At 41.7% G+C, this 9,228-nt stretch overlaps 1 long non-coding RNA gene across 1 annotated transcript in view; it reads right to left on the reverse strand.

Annotated features, from left to right (window-relative positions):
* Positions 1-4,966: 4,966 nt before the first annotated feature.
* LOC138165186 (uncharacterized) overlaps positions 4,967-9,228 on the reverse strand; it is a 13,691-nt gene continuing 9,429 nt past the window's right edge. The window contains exon 2 of the long non-coding RNA XR_011169297.1: positions 4,967-5,934. This is a non-coding gene — a long non-coding RNA (uncharacterized lncRNA). The remainder of the gene's footprint in view (positions 5,935-9,228) is intronic.

Below are 9,228 nucleotides of genomic sequence, written 5' to 3' on the forward strand. Positions count from 1 at the left end.
CCTCCCCTTTTCTTCTCTTCCTTACTCTCTACAGTCAGGCTTCTGACCTCATCCCTCCTCCAAAACTGCTCTCCACAGTTACCAGTGATCTCAGCTGCCAAATCAAATGGCCTTTTCTCCACCTTCATTCTGCTTGACTCCTCTTCAGCCTCTGAGCCCGTTGATGACCCTCTTCCCCTTGCTATTCCTTTCTCCCTAGGTATTTGTGACTCTGCTCTCTCTCTCCTGGTTCTCCTCCCACTTACCTTGACTACTGGACCAGACCTCAGTCTCCTTTGCTGGGTCTTAACTGAGGCCATGCACGCCAAACACGGGTGTTCCCTAAGGTGCCATCCCAAGCTCTTTTCTCTTCTTTTCTCGTTTTCACTTGGTGATCTCATCAGCTCCCCAGGATTCAATGGTTACCTTTATGTGAATGTCTCTCAGAGCTGACCTCCATCCTCCCATCTCCAGCTGCCTTTCAGACATCTTGAACCAGCTGTCTGGTAAAACATCTTAAGTTAAGCATATCTAAGACATAACTCGTTATCTCTCTCCCCAAACCTTTCCTTCTTCCTAATCTCCCAATTATTGTTGAGGGTACCACCATCCTCCCAGGAACCCCAGGCTCAGAACTGAGTGTTATCCTTGAATTTTTCCTCTTCTTACTCCCCACTCCCCCATACCATCTGTCACCAGACCCTGTTGATTTTGCCTTCATAATATCTCTCAAATACACCCCGTTTTCTCCTCTGACACTGGTCTTCATACCTCGTGTCCCCCCACCGTGGTCCATCCTCCTCTCACCTGTCAAAGTCATCTGCAGATCTGACCATGCCTCTCCCCTAGTCAGCAAGCTTTTCTTCACTTTGGTCTACATCCCCAGCACAACACCTGGCACCTGGTAGGGAGTTAATCGATGTTTGTTGATTGACTGAGCATTTTCATTGGATGACCCCATGCCTGCAGGACTCTCTCTCTTCAGCTGTACCTCCGGGCTTCCTTCAGATCTCAATAAAAGTTTCCAGATCCACAGGAAACTTTTCCCAGCCCTCCTTCATCCAGAGCCATCCCTTGGCCGGACATTATCTCAGATTTATCTTATCTTATTTGTACATAGCTATTGACATGGGGTCTCCTCCTTTGGACTGTGAGCCTCCTGAGAGCAGGGATCATTTTTTTTTTTTGGCATTTCTTTGTTTCCTCACCTCTTGGGGTCTGCGCACATAGTAGGTGCCTAATAAATGTTTGCTAACTTGACTCGTTGGGTTGTCGGTTAATTTAATGTTTGTTGCTCCAATTATTTTAATCATTATTTCTTTTAAAAATGTGCCATAATTTTATTTATGTTTCTTCACTTGCTTTTGAAGGTTGAGTCCCAGATATTTTATAGTTGTTTGAAATAGTACTTAACTTTCTGTTATTGTTCTATAGAAGTGTTGTTGATTTTTGTGGATTTATTTGGTATTTTTCTACTTAATTAATGCTATTAATTGTTTCCTTTTCATAGCTCTTTCTCCAAGGTTTTTTTTTTTTAAAGCAATTGGGGTTAAGTAACTTGCTCAAGGTTAAACGGCCACTTATTTCTGGGTGTGGTGCTAAGTATCAGAGCCCAGATTCGATCCCAGGTTATCCCGACTCTGGGGCCTTTGCTCTTACTCGCTGTGCTACCTGGCCGCCCCTCTCCAAGGTTTTCTAAGTAAACAATCATTTTGTCAGCAAATTGGGATAATTTCTCCTTTGCTAGTTTTTATTTCTTTAGTTTCTTATTTTTGTCTCACTCTTTTCACTAGCATTTCTAGAATAATCACTGGGAAAAGGATTTTCTCATTTTAATCCTAGATGCATTGGGGAAGCTTCTAGTGACTTGCCGTTTCAAATGATCCTAGTTTTTGTTTGTAGATATATGATTTTACTAAAAATACTAATTATACCCTTTCTGTGCTTATGCTTTCTAGGACTCTTGGTGTTTACAAAAGAGTGTTGTACTTTGCCAATGGTGAATTCTTCATCTATTGATATAATCTTGTTATTTCAGGTGTTTTGTTTATTAGTATGATTAATTATGAGGCAGCTAGGTTGACACAGTGGATGGAATGCTGAGCCTGGAGTCTGGAAGCCCTGACTTCAAAGCCAACCTTAAACACTTACTAGCTGTGTGACCCTGGGCAAGTCACTTAAGCTTAAGAATAATTATAGCACCTGCCTACCTACTTCCCAAGGTTGTTGTGAGCATCAAATGCGATAATATTTGAAAAGTATCTGGCACATAGCAGGCATTTAATAAATACTTATTTCTTCCCCTTCCTCCCCTTTCCTCTATGGTAATTGTGTTCCTGGAAGTAGAGAAAGCATTTTATCTGTCATTTAAATTTATTTACTTCTCTATCTCTCTGTTTATTTATTATTTTATTGAATATGTAGAACCATCCTTGCATTCCTGTTATAAATCCTCTTCATCTTAATGAATATTTTTTAGGATTTATCCTTAGAGTGTTTTTGTTAAGATTCTTGTATCACTATTCATGAGTGATATTGATCCAGAGTGATATTTCTTTGCTTTATGATGCCTGGTTTAAGCATTAGGACTATGTTTTTCTCATAAAAAGAGATTGGTAGAGTGATTTCTTACTCAATTTTCAGGACACTTTGTATACCAAAAATATTAATCGCTGTTTAAAAAGTTGATGGCAGACTCGAACTCTCCAGGCACCAGGCATTTTTCCTTGGTTATTTCTTTCATAGCTGTCAGTTTCATTTTTGGAAATTGAGTGATGCATGATCTCCATTTCTTGTCTCTTCACTTGGACATTTTATATTTAAGTGACCCCAGTTTGCATTTACAATTTTGCCAGAATATAATTGTATGCTCTGCAGTGGGTTTTGGTCTTTTTATTTCTTCTCTCTTTTGTGATTTTGTCTTGTCTTGTTTGTTTTTGTTTATTTTGGTCATTTGATTTTCTTTTGGATTCTTTTTGATCATATTAATTACAGGTTTATTGACTTTGTTAGTTTTTTTTTCAGAGAGCCAAGTCTTAATTTTATTGATCAATTGTATTTTTTTTCATTTTTTCTATTTCTTCTCTAATTGCCAAGATTTCTTCTTTTTTTATGAGCCTATCTTATTGTTGGTTATTGGCTTTTATATTTTAAGAATTCTAAAAAAAACCTTCAACCTCACTACAGCTAATTCAATTTTCTTTGCATTTCAGCTAATTCATTTCAACATATAAAATTTCCTAACAGCTTTTACGTGGCTCCCTCAAAGTGTCCAACAGAATTCTTTCTTTGTTCATTCACTCTCCCTCACTTTCCCTTTCATAAGGTGGCAGCTACTGTGTACTCCAGTCTCCTCGTTTTTTGCTTTTTTTTTTTTTACGCTTTTCATGATTTCATAAAGGTATTTCCAGATTTTTTTGTGGTCCTTATGCTTGTTCATCTTAATGGCATGGATAGTATTCCATTCCATTAATTGGGCCACAATTTATTTAACTATTCCCCTGTGGTTGGACATTGCTTTCAGTTCTTTTCAATTACAAATAACGATGCAATAAAATTTTTTGAATGGATAGACACTTTAAGTATATTCTCAGGAATGAAATTATTGTGTCAAAGAGTATGATTTTGGGGGCAGCTTTTACTATATACTGCCAGATTGCTCTCCATAAAAATTCTACAAGCTTGCAATTCCACCAGCAATGAATGAGTGTACCTGTTTTGCCACACTTTTACCCAAATTGAGGATTGTTGTTTTTAATTATTTTTACCAATTTGATGGGTGTGAGGTGGTAACTCAAGGTTGTTTTAATTTTTATCTTTAATTCGAACATTTTCCCCTCCAGCAGTTATTAACATTATGTTTTCCTCTTTTGAAAATTGTTCGTAATCTTTGGCCATTTTTCTACTACTAACACTGAGGACCTCAGTTTTCCTTCTCTATAAAGTTGTCAGGATTAGAACAAAGACAGCCCCAAGGTTACCTTTAAGCATTAAGTTTCCTTCCATGCTGATTTTTTTTATCCTAGGACTTTAGTGGTTAGCCCAGTGTCTAATAGGCTCCCGATACATGGTAGTTGGACTGGATTGTTTTTAAGAGAATGGAGCTGATGACTGATTTCATGGTGTGGTCTAGAAGCAACAGCCCTCTCTGAGAATTAAGATGATCTGAATTCCAAGATGCCACTGTGGCCACAGTGAAGATGAGGAATCTGGAAAGGTAATCCAGTCCAGCCCTCTGTCTCTACTCGCTTCTCAAAGTTACACTCAGCAGAATTTTTTTTTAAGCAATTGGGGTTAAGTAACTTGCTCAAGGCTACACAGCCAGTTATTTCTGGGTGGGTGCTAAGTATCTGAGCCCAGATTCGATCCCAGGTCATCTCGACTCTGGGGCCAGTGCTCTTACTCAGTGCGCCACCTGGCCACCCCCAGAAATGGTTTTTAAATTATGTTTTAGTGGCTCCATGGAATATCCTGCCTCCCCAAGATAAGCCTCATCACCTTGGAGACCTACCCAGTCCCTTCTCTGCCTCCCCACTTGCCTCTCCTGTCTGATTGGAGGTCTGGGGGTGAAGCATCAGACTCCTCCCAAAGCCTTCTTTTGTATCAGGCCTGGAACATTCTGGGTAACTCTTCATTTTCCATCAGTGGATCTGCCAGGGAGATCATCTCCCCTGAGGACCCCCTTCTCTTTCAGTTTCTTTTGGTGTATTGTCCTCTCCCACGGCAGCTGGGTGGTGCTGGTGGATAGAACACAGGGCCTGGAGTCAGGAAGACCCGAGTTCAAATTCGGTCTCAGATACTTATTAGCTGTGTGAACCTGGGCAAGTCATTGAACCCTCCTCTGTAAAATGAGCTGGAGAAGGAAATGGCAAACCACTCCAGAATCTTTGCCAAGAAAGCCCCAAAATGATCATGGAGAGTTAAGCATAACTTGAAATGAAACAGCTTCCCCCATGAGATTGTAAGTTCCTTGAGGACAGAAGCTGTCTTTCTTTTTATTTGTGTCCTCAGCATTTAGCACAGTGCCTGGCACATAGTAAAGGTTAATTGAACTGTGTCATTGAGGGGGCATTGGCCTGGGTAGGAGGAGTCACTAACTCTGCCTTCTATGTCACTGATTCACTGGGTAACTTTTGGTAATGACCCCTCCTGGGACCTTGGTTTCCCTGTCTGTAGAATGAGGTTCTTGGTCTGAACTACCTGTCCCCAGAGTCTCAGTATTGGAAGACACTGAGTTTAATGAAAAATCACCCAGTGAGCAAAGTACTAACCCTAATTCCAAAATCTGCCATTCTGCACAGTGAATAGACACTGAGCTTGTGGTCCACTAAGGCCCAAAGATCTTTCTTTCACAAAGTCCCCTCGTGAACCAAGTGTCCCTGAATCCTAATCCAACACGTTTTCCTTTACAAAAGGCGCTTGAGTGGAAGACCTTAGTTCAGATCTTGCCTTGGACACTTAATTGGACACAGAGCCCTGTCTGACTCTTCCTGTTCCTTCCTCTGTGAAATGGGGATAGTAACAGCGGGGTAGTTGTGAAGATCACACAAGGCAGTGTTTGTACAGCACTTAGCCAGTGTCTTGGCACATAGTGGGTTCTTCATAAACGTTTGTTTTCTTTCTTGAGCACCAAGGCTTTCCTTGTCGGCTGTGGCTGGCAGTTGCTCCCTTCTCTGCTAATGACCATTTCAGTGGCTCAGCAGAGGGACACAGGCTCGAAGACTCCTTTGAACACGAGCCCGATGATGAGCCGTCCCAGGCTCAGAGCATGTCATCCAAAGAAAGATCTCTGCGAGACCCTGGAAGGCCCCAGGAGGAAGGTGCTGTATAAACACCAGTCACTGTTATGATTCTCTCAGGTTCTGCGGCTTGGGGCCTGACTCAGGAGTAGCTTCGTGGCTCTCCGTATTTTTCTTGCTGGGTTTCTGGGCAGCTCTTTCCCAAGTGTTGAGATCCCTTGGAGAGAAAGAAAGAAAGTGAAATGGGGGAATAGGGGGGCGGAGTGCTTCCCACCAGGCATTTTCTTTTCCAAACTCTCTTTCTACTATTAAAAGGCATCTGGAGGCTAATAAAAAGAGGTATTCCTAGTCTGAACACATAAATTACCACGTCCTAGTAAAAAAAAAAAAGGCAATAGAAAGCTGGGGTCCTCACTTAGCAGCTGGGCCTGGGCAGACAGGGCTGCGTTGATGGGGGCGCCTTGTTTACCTAACCCTGGCCTTCATCCCCATTCCCCACCCATCCTCTAGAGCTGGGTGCCCAGCCCTGCTTCTGGCTTCTCCCATCAGCCTCTCCTCCTGGCACCACTGGCCATCACTTGGAGTCTCATCCATCATCGAGAGATTTCATTGGTTCTTTTCTGGCTCCTGAGATAGAGGGGCTTAGTTACTGGGTCCAATGATGCAACAGGATGGGACAGTGGGGCGGAACTCCAGAGGTGCAATCTGTGAACTTAGATTCAAATCTTGCTTCTACTACTATAGCTCGGTAGTCATGGGCAGATCTCTCTCTCTCTCTCTCTCCCCCCTCTCTCCCCTTTTGTTGTTGCTTTTTGGAGGGGGGAATGCAGGGCATCTGAGGTTAAGTGACTTGCCCAAGGTCACATGGCCAGTCAGTGTTAAGTGTCTGAGGCTGGATTTGAACTCAGGTCCTCCTGACTCCAGGGCTGGTGCTCTATTCACTGCGCCACCTCGCCGCTCTTATGGGCAGATCTCTATATATTTCTGACCTTGGTTTCTGCCTGTGAAATTGAGGGGTTTGGAACCAACTGATATTTTTAAAGTTGTGTTTTTTTTAAAGCAATTGGGCTTAAGTAACTTGCTCAAGGTTACACGGCCAGGTATTTCTGGGTGTGGTGCTAAGTATCAGAGCCCAGATTCAATCCCAGGTCATCCCAACTCTGGGGCCAGTGCTCTTACTCGCTGTGCTACCTGGCCTCCCCAATTGACATTTTTAAGCATTGTTCTAGGTACTAAGGAGACAAAGGAAAACATATCACCCCACAAAAAAAATCTCCATTATTTGCCCTGAAGAAGCTTACATTCAATCAGAAAATGATACCTTTCTGCTCTTAAGCATTTTAAAAATTGAATTCTGCTTTTTTCAATTAACAAACATGTATTTTCTCTCCCACCTCTTCTTAGTTCTTCAAAAATTCCCTCCTTTAACAAATCTACCATCATTCAAAACAAATTCCCCCAGTTACCATTTCTAGAAATAGGTGTCTCAATCTGCCCCCCCCCCATCATCTGATGAGATTAACTCATGAGATAAAATGGGACAAATGGGTAAAACGCTCTGTAAGCCTTCAGGTGTCACATAAGCACTGGCTGCTGTTATTATTAGGTTTTTAAAAGTAAGTTTTTATTGATGTCTTTTTAATATCAGCATAGTCATACAACAGTGATATTCCATTACATTCACGTACCACAATTTGTTTAGTTATTTCCCCAGTTGGTGGGTATCTGCTTTGTTTCTAATTCTTTGCTATCACAAAAAGTGATGCTGTGAATATTTTGGTATATATAGGGACTTTCTCCTTATCAAGGATCTCCTTGGGGTAGAAGCCTAATGGTAGAATCTCTGGGTCAAAGGATATGAGCATTTTAGTCACTTTATTTTTATAATGCCAAATTATTTTCCCCAAAGGTCACACCAATTCACAACTCCACCAACAATGTACTAGTGTGCCTATCTCCCCACAATCTTTCCAATCTTTCTTTGTCATTTTGCAGGGTGTGAGGTGATTCGTTTTGATTTGCTTTTCTTGTATTATTATTGATTTGGAGCTTTTTTCCCCCATGGGATGGTTAGTAGTTTGCATTTCTTCTTTTGAGAACTGTTTGTCCATATGCATTTGTGTCTGGTCCATGTGTTTATTCTTGGTGTTGTCATCATTGTTTTTGTCACCTCTCTGGCAGAAGGTGGGTCCTCCGGGACTGTGCTTGGTATTTCAGAGCTGATTGTTGGTGTAATAGTGTAGTTATTGTATGAATTGCTCTTGTGGCTCTGTTTTCTTTACCCCACGTCAGTCCGTATTTCCAAGTTTCTGTAAAATCATTTCCTTCCTTATTTCTTATCGCACAAAATTTGGCATAATTTGTTCAGTCATTCCTACCTTGTTGGACATTCCCTCATTTTCTGATTTTTTGCCACTACAAAAAAGATCCACTTTTCATCCTTGATTATCTGGAGAGACTTGGCATTCAAAGCTCTCTGGGATCTGTGTAAGGCCCAGCCTTTTCAGACTTCCCTTTCACTAGATTTGTAAAATAGGAAAGCCGAGCTGTTTAGCTGTCACCTGAGACCTCCCTTCATCTTGGCAAGAGAGATGATGGGAAGTCAGCTCCCATGGTCACATTCTGCTCAACAGTACAGGGCTAGATCTGACACACCTGCCAAGCCTCCTGGTCTCCTTACGGGACCTGGGGTGGCGCATGTCTGCTTCCTGAGCCTTGGTCTCTTCATCTGTAAAATGAGATGAATAACACTGGCAGGACCCTCCTCATAGTCTACTGGGCAATGCATTTAGCAAACCTTAAAGTGCTGTAGGAAAAGGAGTTGTTACTGTTACCATCACTGTCCCTGCTGCCCCATTGTCATCATTGATGTGCTTTGTGCTGGTCCTGGCAGGTCACCCTGTCTGCCTTAGTTTTCTCATCTGGAAAATTGGAATAATAATAATAGCACCTACCTCCGAGGATTAGGTTCAAATGAAATAATATTTGTAAAGTGCTCTGCCACTCTTAAATCACTATATAAATGCTAGCTTCCTCCTGCTCCTTCTTTCTTCTCCTTCTCTTCTTCATCCTTTTTCTTCTCTTTCTCTTCCTCCTTCTTTTTCTTCTTCTCCTCTTCTTCCTCTGTCTTCTCCTTCTCTTCTTCCTTCTTTTTCTTCTCCTTTTCTTCCTTCTTTTTCTTCTCCTCTTCTTCTTCCTTTTTCTTCTCCTTCTCTTCCTCCTTCTTTTTCCTCCTTTTTCTTCTCCTCTTCTTCCTCCTTCTTCTCCTTCTCTTCTTCCTCCTTTTTCTTCTCCTCTTCTTCCTCCTTTTTCTTCTCCTCTTTTTCCTTCTTTTTCTTCTCCTCTTCTTCCTTCTTTTTCTTCTCCTCTTCTTCCTCCTTTTTCTTCTTCTCCTTCTCTTCCTCCTTTTTTTCTCCTTCTCTTCTTCCTTCTTTTTCTTCTCCTCTTCTTCCTCCTTTTTCTTCTTCTCCTTCTCTTCCTCCTTTTTTTCTCCTTCTCTTCCTCCTTCTTT

The sequence above is a fragment of the Petaurus breviceps genome, unplaced genomic scaffold (assembly GCF_028583685.1).
Source record: "Petaurus breviceps papuanus isolate PSGF00001 unplaced genomic scaffold, PetGlider_PUasm1.0 208, whole genome shotgun sequence".
NCBI classification, from domain to species: Eukaryota; Metazoa; Chordata; class Mammalia; order Diprotodontia; family Petauridae; genus Petaurus; species Petaurus breviceps.